This window comes from Anser cygnoides, chromosome 9 (genome assembly GCF_040182565.1).
Source record: "Anser cygnoides isolate HZ-2024a breed goose chromosome 9, Taihu_goose_T2T_genome, whole genome shotgun sequence".
NCBI classification, from domain to species: Eukaryota; Metazoa; Chordata; class Aves; order Anseriformes; family Anatidae; genus Anser; species Anser cygnoides.
In genome coordinates, this window is record NC_089881.1 from 12,649,658 (window position 1) to 12,665,686 (window position 16,029).

Here is a 16,029-nt window from a genome sequence, read left to right on the forward strand (position 1 = left end):
TGTCAGAAGTTCTCCAGATGTACCAGATTAAAAAAAAAAAAAAAAAAGAAGTAATGAACAGTGAAAGACTTTTCTAAAAACAAACACACCAAACACACACACACACACAAATAAGCAGCAGCCACCAAATTAGAACACAAGGTCCCTTGGCCTCAGTTACATGTCACCTTCATCAGGGTGTTTCATCACAGAGGAGACCTCACATTTATGGGAAGTCAAATTCCAAATCACAGCAAAGGGTATGTCTCAGAATTTACGATTACAGAATCCGAAACATGCAGGGTAAATTGGAAAAGGTAAGTCACTAGAAAAATAGGGTTATTTCCAAGTGGGAGTTGTGGTAAGCCAAGGAAACAGAATAGATTTGAAACAGATAAAAAATTGGAGAGGTAAGGGAGGTCTCTGTCAGCTCTGGAAAAAGAAAAAAAAATGTATTTTTTTTCTCTCTCATCCTATTTTGAACACTCAAGACATCTCTGATAAGCCTCAGTGAGAAGACTGGTATTTTCTCTTGACAGAAGAAGGAAAATATTAACTGAACAGAGGAGGGAGGGCAGGATTCAATGCTTCCAAGTCCACACAATTAAACCTGACCAAATTGCAACATAACTGCAGCATGAGTCACGTAACCAATAGAGTAACATGTCCTTTACTTTATGCAGTCAGTGATACACATAATGGAGGTCCTTGAGTAAAGTCAAATCCCACTACCACCAGGACAGATATGACCAGCATTAAGGCAGCACAGACTAGCATTTCACATAATGATTGAACAGCACAAACCATGAGCAGTTGGCTCACACAGCAGTGAGTATAGCAGCAGCTGTTCAGCAGTAATAGCACTGCCTCTCCAACAGTGTGCTGAGCACAAATTTACAGATGGCAATAAACTAAGATAAAAACTGTTCAGGCAAGTAGGAACAAAGTAATGAAGATGCCCAACTGTCCCCAAGGATAATTATGAATTACATTTTTTAAAAAAATAGGGCATAGATCTCTTACAGTCTACCTATCATTCCAAACACAGCAATGTCAGGATATTCAGACTGTGACCATCACCATCCCCTCCAAATTCATTTTTTCTTTATGTGTATTACACAAAATTACGCAATTAAAGCAGAGGTTCCACAACTGCCTCTAAACCTTGTGGGAAATGAGGAAATGTTCTAGTTTCCTCTGGCTTAGAGGAAGTGGTTCCTATCTAACAACACCTTAGAAAGCCTTTTGCATTTCACAGACAATAGACAAACCAAAGCAATGCTGTCCCTGACTGCATCTCTCTTGCCTGTCTTTCACTGTCTTTGAAAGTGCCAAGAACACAGGGTGAAATTAAAGTTACTGATCTGTCTTAATATATTGGATGCAGCCATATATAATAATGTCAACTTAAAGTCACTTAAAGAAGGATGGAAGTTGTAACCTTCAGGTGTGAAGACCTCTCTCCATAATGTAAGATACCCTCCAAACACACTGGCCTCTAACTAGGGATGGACAATGCTGCTATGTGCCGTTTGCTCCCATGGGAACAGCAGACACAGCCACTGCTGTCTGTGAAAGTTTTCTATATGGTATGAAAGTCATGTATCATTGTTTACCTGGACCAGATTCTGTATTTGCATCATTTGCATCATTTTCTGTAGGATATTCCATCACATTTTTACATATGGAGCCATTCACATTTTTATATATGGAGCCATATATAAGGAGTGCCATCCAGTCATTAAGGGGCCTAATTTTGTGGTCATGGGGCTATCTTGTGAAACACCCTAACTGCTGGAAACAATCACTGCTCTCTTGGGAAAGCAAATGCATCCTTATGCATCACTGGTGTCCTGACTGACTCTGAAACATAATAAAGCTTGGGAAACACTTCTCTGCTAGGACCGTGTGTTTATCTATTGATCTGTTTATGTATTTATCTCTTTGTCTGTTAAGTCTATTGTGAGTAATTTTGCAAAGGGCATGGGACATGGCTTGGTCCTGAAGTTTGCAGTGAAAACAGGAGAAAGCTCTAAAGGCAATTGAAATGCTTCTTGCTGAAGTAGAATTTTGGTGAAAAATCCCTAGAAAAGCAGACAGTCTTAGCAAGGAGGTGACATCAAATCTAAAACAGGTGACAGCAGAGCACTATTTATACAATATCTGTCCCAAGAAACTTGTGAAAAGTCATCAGTGTGGTGGTAGAGTATAATAGCATAACTGATTTTGTAGCTTTTAATCAAGGTGCTGATTGGAAGAAGGATTCAGATATTCCTCTCTTATAAAGACTTCTTTTTACTGGTAGGGTTGAAAAGTACTCACGTTTCATCTGGATACCCTGGCGACCTGTGAGGATATACTAGGTATGTGCAAAGTAAAAACTTCCTATGAATAAGACAAGAAACAGTCATGGTTTGGGAATTTTCATTAACATTTGCAGGACCAGAAGATTTTAATACAGTAAGTGTTCCTCTGATAAAAGTGTATAAAGAAAAAGAGTAGGTGTTTTGTGAGTGAACAGCAGAACCTATCTTCCTATAGTGCATATGTAAAATATTACAGTTTTGGATGTTGTAACTATTTGCAGTGCTGCCAAATTGCAATGAAAAAAAGGACATAAGTTGCATTACAACAAAAATATATTCCTACTAGTGAAGGCAAAAATAAGTTCTGAAGCACATCATATATTTTGCCCGCTTTGGCTGTATACTGAGTGTGAGAGATTTCAATCAGGAAAAAAATCCTAATTTCTGCCTGCCTCTGCATTAACTTGACAGGAGAATATGAACAGTGAACTGAACAGAGAATCAGAAGAGGAGTTTAGTAAATGAACCGTTGGGCCAAGAAGAACCTCATGAGGTTCAACAAGGGCAAGTGCGGGGTCCTGCACCTGGGGAGGAATAACCCCAGACACCAATACAGGTTGGGGGCTAACCTGCTGCAGAGCAGCTCTGGGGGTCGTGGTAGACAAGTTAACCATGAGCCAGCAGTATGCCCTTGTGCCAAGAAGGCCAATGGGATCGTAGCCTGCATCAGGAGGAGTGTGGACAGCAGGTCAAAAGAGGTGATCCTCCCCCTCTACTCAGCTCTGGTGAGGCCACACCTGGAGCATTGTGTGCAGTTCTGGGCTCTCCGGTACAAGAGGGATGTAGAACTTCTAGAGAGGGTCCAGAGTAGAGCCATGAAGATGATTAAGGGATTAGAGCATCTGTCCTATGAGGAAAGACTAAGCGAGCTGGGCCTGTTTAGCCTACAGAAGAGGAGATTGACAGGGGATCTCATCAATCTCTACAAATACCTGAGGGGACCATGTAAAGAGGATGGGGCCAAACTATTCTCAGTGGTGGCCAGAGATAGGACAAGGGGTAATTGGGTATAAATTGAACCATAGGAAGTTTCATCATAATGTGAGGGAGAACTTCTTTACTGTTCAGGTGACAGAGCACTGGAACAGGCTGCCCAGAGACATTGTGGAGTCTCCTTCTTTGGAGATATTCAAAACCTGCCTGGATGCCATCCTGTGTAACATGCTCTGGGTGACCCTGCTTGAGCAGGGAGGTTGGATAGGATGATCTCCAGAGGTCCCTTCCAACCTCAACCACCCTGTGATTCTGCGTGATTCATAAAGTTACTAAAACCATACATCTCCCTCTTCTGCAAGAGATGTGGGAGCTTGTTATTTCTCCCAAACAATACACTTACTTTTTGCTGAAAAAGAAAATCTCAAAGCCAGTATTTGTGAGAACTTGCACTACGCTAACAGTGGCACGAGGAAACAACAATCAGATGTCCTCTGTGTAAGCGTCCTGCTCTAGTTTTATTTAGTGCCTCCACTAGAAAGCCTCCAAAAAGCTAAGCAATTCCAAAATCAGTAGGACTATACAAGCAATTGCATAAGGCTCTGGCAGCTACCACTGCTCAAGGTGGTAGTGCCAGATGAAGGCAAGAGGGAGACGGGGTTGCAAGCAAAGGCCACAAAATTGTGCAGAACCAGTGGAGTATCAAAATATTTTAACAGCAGTTGGCAAAAACTCAGTACATTTCCCCTCCTGTCAGCTCGAGTGGCAGCATTCCACTTCTGTTCAGTGAGTGCTTCAACATTACAGCCCAGCAACCTGGCTCCAGAGGTAAATCTGGACCCCGCCATGACGTTGTCTCAATGATACTTGGTTAGTAGAGGACTATGTCAGCAAAAAATGCCACAAGCAGGTGGCCTGCTGCACTCCACACAGCTTCTCTGATTTCTTTCAGCAAGCCAGTTCCAACATGAAAACACTGTTGTAACCCAAAGCCAAAACCATTATCTCCCTGCTTTGACATTAACACTTCTACTACCGCATACTGCTTAGCAGAAATCTTGGCCAAAACATGTTGGCTAAGGTGTAGTAGTAGTTTCTACTAACTGCATCGTCTGGGTGCCATCTAGAGGCTGCAACAAAGAGCCTGGTCAGACTCAGCTTGCGCAAAGAAATACATACTCCCTTTAATAAATGCAAGCTGCATTCCAGTCCCTTACTGTGCTGCAGGTCAAGCATCTCACCAACAAATCCCTCAGAACTGCTTTAGCTTCAGCCAGAGGGCTGCCCAGCAGAAGAAATGATGAGGCAGCAAAGAGGCATAAAGATTTACTGAAGTAAAAGTAGAAGATAATATATAAGAACTGCAGTTTGTGCCAGAAGTACATTTTTATTGATGTAGCAATATCAGACACAACTATTAAGAAAATATTTGTAAATATATTCTCACAAGTACATTCAAAACTGACAGCCTGTTTGCATCAAAAGAAATCCTGGATTTTAGCAAAAGCACTAACTACATAGGTTCACTCTTGAAATGTAAAATAATAAAATATATCAAAAATTAATAATGCAACTGTTCTAAAATATATAAAAAAATCATTTCTTGGTCAATCAAACAATATACTAGGGCAAATAAAATTTGGAACATGAACAGCAAAAAATTCAGACTCACAATTAGCTTCCCTGCACTTCGAAACAATCTACTTTCATTGCGTTGCAATACTCCCTCTGCTGGCTAATGTGAAGGGGAAAACACTGCTTCATTGCACGTCTACCTTCAACACATGGCAGGCCTACATTGCTAGATTTGATTATCTTTCCATGAAATGTGTATTTTTTGCTTGCCTTACAACACCAAGTTAATATTCTACCACCCTCCCTCCATTTCTTTAAACAGAAAAGAGCTCGGAACTGTCTCAGAAGAAAACAAACAAACAAACAAACAAACAAACAAAAAAAACAGAAGTTGCTATGTTCCCATCTACATCTACACCTGCTTTTATCTAAATTTTACCATTCACCTTTCTCTAAGGATAGATGCTCTTGCATGAGGTTTAAGCTCTTTGGTAGAAGCAACATTTAGCTCTGTACAGACCAAAAATCCTGCCCAAAAGTTATGTGAATCCTTCTCCAAAGACAGAGCTCATGCTGAACTCTTGAGCTGTGTGGCTAGACAGCTTTCAAGTACTAACACCCTTCTACTAACGGAAACTTGTATACTCTTAAAAAGGGGATCCTGGCCTCCTGTTCCCTGTTAAATGAACACAGCACAGTTATTTTTACTTCAGGGCATTTAAGAACATGCTTGAACAGTTTGCTGAGTAGGAACTTTAGGATTCTTGGTGAAAAAAATGGAGACTTCTGGTCTAGCAGACCAAGCAGGGGGTGTTGTGCTGGCTTGTATTTCTGTAACTTCTTTCTGTAAACTTGCTGCAACCACTTTTTTTTTTTTTGAGAGTACATTTAAATATTTAAACATATTCACTATTTTTTTGAAGCCTTTCTGTTTTCTTGAGTGCCATTGAGAAATTATACAAGGGATGCTGAATTTGAGGAGTAGAAAGACAGCAAATATTTTAAAGACAGGGCAATCTCCTCTGAAGAAGAAAGCTACTGAAAAAGGACTCCATTAAATATATAGTGTGGTCCAAAAAATCCTAAGTGTATGGGTGCAAATGTAGCCACAAGATATCAGATAATGTTTTCTCAATGACCAGCAATTCAGTGCCCAAGCAATGAAATTGGATGTCAAGTGCAAAGTGATGAGATACATGGCTTGTTTATCTTATAAATTAATCTAATCACTCACCCCACTTTCAGAAACTTAGGTTTTCTTTGTTTAATCAAGAAAATCAGTCTGCAGACAGTTATAAATCAGACTGTTAATTAAAACAGCACTTTGATGGAAAGAGCCTTTGTGAAACCTGAGAGACACAAGGCAATGATTGATACAAAGTCCTGCATTTCTTTATCTCCTCGTCTGTCTTGACCTCCTCATGATGGAAACACCATCAGAGATTTCCCATTTCACTCAGCCACTAATTTCCCTCTTGATTACATTGTTTTGCTCTTGAACTAGTATTTCTGCTGTCATGCTACTCCTTTTGATCAGGCCTGTTGCAATATTGTCACACCAAACCCCCTTCTTCTGACATGTTTTGCTGCTGGGTTCCTGTATGCTACAAAGCACATGACCTAACTGAGTTAAGTGCTTGATAAAAGTGCTGAGTCTATGTCTCACAGTGTTTATAACTAAGATATAGGGAGGGAAATAGGGATAGGGAGGAAGTACTGTCTTCATTTTATAGATTCAGAGTAAATTACTCTCTCAGGACATACCAGGGCATCTGCTCCAGAGTCAGGAATTCAACCATCTTAGCTCATTATTTTTAACTTTTCATTTCTCAGTTGAGTCTAATGCCTCTCTGAGGCTTGAGGCCTTCTCACACAGACTACTACTTAAACAGAGAAGAAAATTTCAAGGGCAACAAGGAAAGAAACATGACTAAAAGGTATGTGTATGTATCAGCCATGTACTCACAGGGCTGACAGAACTAAAATGTGCCTAGCACACTTCACTGGAGGCAATGAAACTACACCTGCTCTAGGCTTTATCTGCAGCTGAAACATGAGATCAGGGGGCATTGCTCCTCCTCAAACTCAAACCGTTTCTATGTCCACATGGCACAGTGAGAGGAGCAAAGCAAGCCTTTGCTGTTAAGTGTTTGCCATGGTTTCAGATGGACTGAAGCTGAGGTGTACTGCATGCTACAGCATGTGGGCACAGGCATTTCAGCTCCTGGGATCAGGAAATGACTCAAGTGCCTTTTTTTGGTGTAGCTGCTCAGTATCCAGCATAATGCCTTACTTCTCCTTTGACCTTGGGTATCTGATTTCACCTCTGTAAAACAATGGTAACACCTCCCTACCTCAGAACTGTATTTGTAAATACAAGCTTAAGTGACTATACACAGGAGAATGAAATCTCCTGATTCATGAGATGAATTGAAGTCATGTAAGCCCTGCCTTATTTTTCAAGATCCACAAGGGTTGTATGATTCTGTATGACCAAAATGCCCCTTTCTCTTGACATCCTGTAAGACCCTGCCCATTCTCAGAAACCTTTTATCACAGTGATGACTTAATTTGATGTCATTTGATTTGACTTTGATAATTTATACTATCTCACTACATGTGTGAGTTAGTATAACTATGAACTGAACTTCTGCCACAAGACTCCTGTCTCATTCATGTCAATGGCTTCAAGGGATTTTCTGACATTCCCAACATTACACATGGCTTAAACAATAGAAACAGTAATTATAGTGGCATGGGAAACTTCCACTTGACAAGGGAGAGGCCTCAGTTGTAGCCCTTCAAAAAAGGCTTGATGTGTATCCTACATCAGCATACACAGAACAACTGGCAGTAGTCAAAAGAACAAGAATGATCTAGGCTGAATAAACTATTGGCAAAGATTGAAAGAACAGTGGTAATCTAGAGAGATAATACAATGTGAAAACTGTCTTTAACTGCTGCTACAAAGTAGTAACCTCTCCAAATGTATAAAACAAGATGGATAAAACAAGACCTAAGGGACTTGAAGCAGAGTAGCTTTAAGTTAGATAAAAGTTTAAAAACAAAACAAAACAAAACAAAAAACAACAGACACCCCCCCCAAAACAACAACAACAAAAAAAAAAGTACGGAACATGAAAAACCAGCGATGGATTGTCTGGGGGCAGCGTGGAGTAGCCAACACTTTCTGCCTTTAAGTACAGATTAGATACACATCTGAGAGGAATGACACTGGTAGAGCTGATTTCCAGTGGAAGAATAGATGAGAAGACCTATTTTGGCTCCTCATAGCCCTCTAATTCAATAATTACTAATTTGTAGATGACCATTCTGTTATTTTACTGCAATACACAGGCCCAGGGGAATACACCATTGTAACACTGAAGTGACACAGAAGAGCAGTCATATGCAAAGACTCCTTTAGCAATTCAGACCTACAGTAATCGGGGCTGCCCTGCAACTGTAGGCAACCACGTATTAGTTGCAGAGCTCAGGAATGGCCCAAGAATGTCCACTGAAGAGAGGAGAGGTCTAGAAAGCATGACATGCAAGAAAAGACTGTAAGAACCAGCCCCACTGCTCAGCCTACAAAAGATCTCACACTGCAAAATGGCATGTACCACCCAACCCTTACAACCTTGTTTTTTCAATCATGCCTCAAAACTGCAATATGGCAACGACAGAAGAAGGGATAGAAATTGTTGTCAGTATCTTAGGTCCTTTAGCACAGCAGAACTCTGTTTTGGCACATCCGCCCTACAATCTGAGTTTTGCCTTTATCTCCTGGGAGAATGGATAGTATGGCGGCTCTCTTCCACCAGCAGAGGGAATTATGTCCCTGACTAAGATCACAAATTGTGTGTCTGGGTCTTCAGATGGAGGAACTGCTCCTTGGTCCATCATACCTATTTATTACTAAGGGAGATTCTAGGATCGCAGTTAAATTGTTTATTTTGGCTTCCTTAAACTTTAGGTGCCTTTAGGCACTGTTGGTTTTTGTTGTTGTTGTTGTTGTTGTTGTTTTTAATGGAAAGAATAGAAACTAAATAGAAATGCTGCCCCAGAAAATTGTTGTCCTCATGTACATGTTACTCATTAGCTCAGTGAAAAGGATTTGGTTTTCAGCATTGTAAGGTTAGAGATAGGACTCGAGGAGGTGAGACAAACTACACATCACACCCAATTTCTCAAACTGGGCAACGTGCAGAAAAGAGAGAGGCCTTGCAGAAGAGAATCCAGGGCAGCAGAATTGTGAGCCGAAGGCAGGGCTGGGTGTGGTTCTATCAAGTCGTTCCTTCCTCAACTGTTCCCACGCTCCCCAGCTGCCCTGTATTCCAAGCTGCATGTTGGCAAAAAGCCACTCTATGTGGCAGGGAATACACAGCCATGGGTGACCAAGATCCAATCACTCAATTCATACCACAATCCCTCACCTATACAGCACTAACTTTAACACATAGAAAGATTTGGAAGCTTAGCCATTCAACCACAAAGGTGTTCTGCTTAAGCCAAAATCCAGCTTTCAGCCCTGAAGAATCAGGAATGCAGTAACTCTAGCCTCCTCCCTGATGATTTTGCTTGGCACAGCACTGATTCAGAATCATCACCAGGCCAAAAAAAAAAAAAAAACTTGCAAAAGTCATGTCTCATTTGATAGCATCTTAAGATCATTTCCAGAAAAATGGCACACAGACCTCATGAACATCCAAAAAGCTGTAAACTTCAGTTAACAAAACAGATCTCAACTTTGCTCTTAACCACAAAGATCAAGTGACATTTAAAAGGAAACAAAAAGATGCAAATCATACATTTTCAAGTCTTTCAAGATCCCGCTGCCATTGTTCCAGGTCAGAGTACTCAGTACAGTTCATTTCTCTTTAGTCAGCCTTTTCACTTGTTTCAATGCTGAGCATGCAAAGAGCAGCAGACATCTTTAGCCTCAATCATTTTTTCATTACCTGTCAGTAATAGTACTAACAACAGGCATTATTATATTATGGTTGTGTTAGAGGTACAATATTCAATTGTTCAGGCCAGCCTAAACATTTAATTACATTATGGTAGCTTATCACAGATAATTGCCTTGGGGAAGACAGGGCAGCTGCAAGGGGATGCAGCTTGCCTGTTCAGCTCACAGCATGGAATTCAGCAATGACAAAACAAAGAGCGCAGTGAGATACTTCTTAAAACCGTGTACAAATCCTATTTCCTCTTGGGTTTTTAAAGAGCGACTACTTCAGCTTGCACCAGTGCAGTGCCCAGTTCCACATAGACTGTGCCTTGGCTTCTTTTATTTTACTGTCACTTCTGCTAACAACTGTCCTCTCCTCAGATCTGTCTCCATCAAGTTTTCTATAGAAGCATTATCACTGTTTCCATTCTTCCCAACCCTGTTATTATATTACATTACACAAATGGCTAGTTCCACGTATCTGCCAGAGATCAAGCAGAGAGTGGTTGTCAGAATCAAAGACCTTGCTGAAATAATGTTTTTTAATGAAAAAGATAGGGAAAAAGAAGGGAGGGAGGGAGGGATGGAGGGAGGGAGGGAGGGAGGAGCTGATCCTCCTGTCTTCTGACACTATATAGAAGAAGCTGAGACTAAAGTAGAGCAGAATACTGTGGATAGATATGTTACAGTGGAACTTATATGACAACCTTATTTCATAGGTATCTCAGTTAGATATGGACTCCAATCTATGATGCTCATTGGCCTGTCCCCTCCCTATGTGTTATTTATTACGCTCTTTCTTTACAGATAGCTGCATAAATATGATGCTTCATCACACAAATATTATATTCTAAATCACACTGGCTATGGAATGATGGTTTCCACAAATCTTAGCTCTTACAGAAATGAATTATTTTCCTACAGGTTATGAATAGCTAAGATTTTTTAAGGCAGTAGACAGCCTTGTCTAGTACAAATTCAAAACTCTGTTACTAGCACTATTTCTCTGCCAACTTCTAGTAAAAGCCTCCAGCCAACTCAGCAATACACCAGAAACAGTGCAGACACTGCTTTCACAATTGTTAAGACCTCACCAAAAGCCTTTCTGCAGTATTTCAGTCTTGCAAAAGACAAAAACGCAAACGCCACAGTATGTAATGCCTCACAGACTATAACGTCATTCCACAGAGGAAAAGTTTTCACACTTGAATACATACATAACCTGGAGGACTGTAACTTGGTCTAGAGTTAGAATTCTGTATAAGCAACAGACCCACAGTTTCCAGTCTGGTCCCAGGTGCCCTTGTTTAGTTTTCTGTCACTCTTCTCTAGTCACTTTAGAACCAACAGCCTACCTTGTAGCTCCTGACTCTGCTGTGTTTTGTATCTGAAGTGACAGGACTCAGTTGCCAGCCCAAGTGCTGCCTCTCTATAACTGCTGCAGATGACATTGGACTGTGATAAGAAAGGATGAATTGATTTTGCTTCTCTTGGTGATATTTTATTGTGAAATCCGGGAACTTTTTCTGTCCCCAGTAGTACCGTAGTTTACAGCAATTATCATTTCTCATCAGCCAGATTTTACTGCCGCCACTCCAGTTCTCCCACTCCTTTGTCAGTACAGAAGTAAACCCTGGGTGAGTTTTCTGCAACACCCTCTCCATCTGCGATCCCAGCTCCACTGCCCGGGACAGAGTCAAGGTGGCAAGTTACATCAAGAGCTTCTCCCGAATTCACCAGTCTGCTGCTTTGTCGATTAGCTGATCCAGGATCAGCTCATCCTGCCAACAGCCAAAAGCACGGGCTGATGCCAATTCTTGCAGTGCGAAAGCAAAAGGTTATGAAAGTCTCACCTCACTGTTTTGTCCGCTGTCTGAACTGAAACCTCTGTAGTACCACACTCTGCCTGGGCTTAATGTGCCCAGGAAATTTCTTCATGGTTTCTTTGAAGGAGACAGCTGAAATCAGGGTCATAAAAACCTTCTGATCTTTCACATCCAAAGATTGAGAATAGTCCTTATGGAGTCTTCAGGTTTCACTCATCAGTTTACTATATCAGCCAAATCTCATGATCAGCCAATGACATCAGGGCCTAAGACATTTCACAGTTCCAGCAAATTGTGCGATATAATCCAGCCACAACATGCAACTGGAGCTCCCCAGTCTTCACTGCCACCACCATATAGGTCCAAGGTGTTTCCACTACCTCTGAACAAGAGCATGGAGGCACATCACAAATGCTTTGACTCATGTCACCAGGAAGATATTTCTTGTCATGTAAAAGACTCCTGCCTTCCAGCCCGAGGTGTCCAGCTGGGCAGGAAATACAGCGCTCCTCCCATGCAGGCAGTGAGACTGGGGGGAAGTGAGCATGGGTGGAGAAAACTGAATGGACATGGGAAGGAAACAAGAAGATGAAATGGAAAGACTCTCACCTGGTAGGAACAATCCATTTAACTAAAAAAACAAAGCCTGAAGGCAACTGAAGAAGCTCAACTGGAGAACTAACCTACGCAGGATATGGGTCTAACATACTGGAACATGGATTTAAATTATCCATCAGTACCCATTATGCTGCTTTACTTCCTTTACGTCCTTACTTCTACTTCTTAATTAATGGAACTCTAATTAAAAAGTGAATGTTGCCAAAAGCTGGTAAACAAAAAAGACATGAGAGGAGATGGATTGTAGTTTACATTTAAAAAAAACAATGATAGTCATTTCAATTAGTGCACAGATGGGCAAGAAAAGAATAGATGTAATTGCAGAGCCTTTTGTCTGAATTCCTATGAGGTTAAAACTCTTTAACAGTTCTTTACTGAAGCTCGACAAAACTACCAGTGAAATACACTGATGATATCAGATAATGTTAATAGACTGTGAAGTTTCAGCAATATAAGCAGCTTTTAAAGTATTTTTCTTAAGTGCAAGTTGCTATTCAAGCACATCCAAGGTATATGAAGAAATGTTTCCTTTCCTAAAAGATTAGATGACCCAGAAGAATAACTGTGCTGAAGGGATGCAGAGGGACTCTGAATCCCAATATTCCAAATCTATTTCTGGACCAAATGAGATCCTTTAACATATCCTATTCACACCACACTTCATTCCATCCCCAGGTCCGTAGTCACATAAAGAAAGGGAGCTCACAGACATTACATGTTTTGCTCTTGACAATAAATGAGACAAAGCCAGAAGAAGCAGGTAGGGCTTCAGTGTCCCAGTCCACTTTATTCAACTGCTCATTTAACCCTGTATTCCTCCTGCAGCTCTACTCCTGGAATCATACTGCAGGTAGTCAGAAGATGTCACCATCCCAGCTCTTGATAACAACCAACCCCATTTAAAGAAAACCCTATTTGAAAAGAGTTATCTGCCTGAGGACCCCGAGCTACAAGCTCATGGCAGCTGACAGCATACTCTGTAGAAGCCTCACAATATGGTTGGTGTATTTTTATCCTTCTTCCTGGACATCATCTACTGATCGCTGACTGACACAGGATGTTGGGCTAAATGGAGCAGATTACAGACCCATCTGGCCACTGTGGCCATTTTTATTGCCTCATTTCACAGAAAAGGAAACAAATTCAAATAGGATGATGTCAAAAAAAGTTACCTCCTTCATGAAATTTCAAGACGGATTTTTAAACAGATACCTTATTCTTGATGTCTTCTTTAGAAAAGCTGCCTTAAAAAATCACTATTCAAAGACTTTTGTTGTGTAGTATGGAAAGTCAAACAAAGTAATCAGGTTGGGTTAAGTGTAAATACACTGCAGAGTGGCTTTGTGTATTTCAATTGAAATTGTAACGTCTTTTCAAATCAAGAGGTCTTGATCTCTACAAGGTAGTGGGTCTAATACATGCCATCTGACCTTGGTCTAATATGACTACAAATAATTGGACTTACTGAAGACGTCCAGAAAGCCTGTCTCGCACCCACAGAGCATATAGGGCTCCTTAATAATGTCTGAGTGACCCTTCAAGAGATCACTGCCATCCATGAATGAGACATTTGACAACAACTTTTGTGAAAACTTTTGTGAAAGTAGTTTGCTCCTTGCCACCCCCTTTCCCAGGATCCACCAGCTGAAACCCACCAACTGACAGAGGAGGAACAGAAAACCTGCCTGGGAACAGAATGGTGACAGCAGACAGCTGTTGGACAACTGGGTCCCAGGTGAATTGAGCCAGCAGGTCTGATACACACTCCAGCTGTACTCAGACACACCTAGTGCTTTTTTGTTGTTTCTGTTTCTTTGCTTTAATTATGAACCATTCCCAAATGAAAGCATTTATGCAGATTAACTATAAAATATACATATTTTCTCATGAAGACACCCAAAATGCCTAGTAGAGCATTTTTGTTACTACTAAGCTGTTAGGATGTTTGCTCCTTTTCTAGGTTGTAATTATCCTCCTCAGAGTTCTGCATTCAAAGTCTGTGGGAATGCCAGGGTAATTGCTGAGGAAAAGCAGAGTGCCCCACCTGCTATCTAACTTAGGAGAAAACAGACAAGTATGTGTGACTGCTTCTTGTTTAGACAGGAGTTCAGTGAAGAGAAAGAGTTGACCAAATAGGGGAAGAAGACCCTTCCATGAGCCCCAAAAGATTGGCTGCCCTGGAGATTTACCAGGGAGAAGGAGAGAAGATGTATTCATCCAAATTACAGAGATCTCCTTCAGAAAACCATCCTTACAAGAGTTCTGCCTATAAGGCAGGCAAGGTATGCCAGTAAGGCACAGTCACCACTGTGCACGTTCTGCTCCATGTCATAGAGGAAATGATTGGCAGCAGAAAGGAGAGCTATGTGTTCAGTGCTCGGTGTTCACCTGTGTGGGCAGGATGCCACTGAAACAGGAAATCATTAATCCTATTGATACAAGTGATAACACTCCCCAGATTCACACAGACATCACTGCCAACAACTCTTTCAGTGACAGGAGCAGCGCTGTCTAGACAAATGGCATTAGCGTTCAGGACACTTACCTAGGCTCTCCTCATTAGCAGTGCAACCCTGACAAACTAGAAAGAGCTGGCTGCACCCTAAGCTTCCATTTACTCTGGCATCACTGTTAAGACATGATTAAGCCCTATCATGGTAAGAACACCAGTGGGACAGAAATATGCAAATAAACTGTGGATAATATTTAAAATGATGCATAAATAGCATTCTGAAGCATCACCTAAAATTTCTTGTCTACAAACATACACCACAAGACAAACCGGAGCAGGCAGATCAGATATTTCTGCTCTCCATCATACTTGAAATTCTGCTGACTTGGGAATATAAACAACCCTATCACATTGCAAAGAAAAACAGCAGCTTCAATGGAAAATATGTTTTCATCAAGCCCTTCCGTTTTGTAACTATTGCTTTGTTCCATGTTAGTGTGACTGAACGTAAGTTTTCAGCACTGATTACAGCTGCCTTGCAGAAGAGGCATTTTCTCTGTCATTGCCCACTCACTTCTGCGTTGCTGCTCAGAGGAGGGACTGCACACTGCTCACATACCAGGAGGTATCCTGCTGGAACTAGGAATACCAGAAACACAGAACAGTGTATTGCTTGTAATACTTGCTGCCACTGATTAAAACCAAGAGCACTGCAGTTTATTTGCACTCCCTGTAAATAAAGTGCTCTGATTTTATAAGTTTATAATGGAAAACTGAGGAACAAAACATTTTCTTTAACAGATATTAAACTCTGTGCTGCCTGGTTATAGAAGATAAGACCCATGAGTGCAATATGAACAGGAAAGGGCAAGATATCCAGATCGTCTCTGGAAGGCCTATTGGCTGAAAACCGTATACTAGCTTATGCATCTACATGGCTTTGTGGGCATAGAAATATTCAAAATATGTTTATCATTTCATGTTTTCCTAATAAATCTGCACTTTTAAAAATTGGTGTCATCTCTCCTCATTCACCATCCTCTTCGTTTTCCCTGCCTTTCCCATTTCAGTAAATTCATATTAGGAGCTGTATTTAAATGTCATAGGGAGTTTGTCACAGATTTATCCTTATTCCCTGTAGTTGTAAACTGCACATTTCCATAATGGCTCTAGTGTGAGCAACATTTCTCCAGTTCTACCCCAGTACTCCCAGGACTGTGGAACTCTGTCCTTCAGGCAGGTTTGCTGTGAAGCACACTCTTCACCTTGAGAGCTATTGAAAGTCATTTGGATCTCTATGGCTTAGAAATACACCACTGAAATAAT

The 16,029-nt window shown here is 41.0% G+C and overlaps 1 protein-coding gene across 1 annotated transcript in view; it reads right to left on the minus strand.

Moving 5' to 3' along the window:
* Window positions 1-16,029, minus strand: part of LOC106039165 (uncharacterized) — a 213,753-nt gene that overhangs the window by 118,319 nt on the left and 79,405 nt on the right.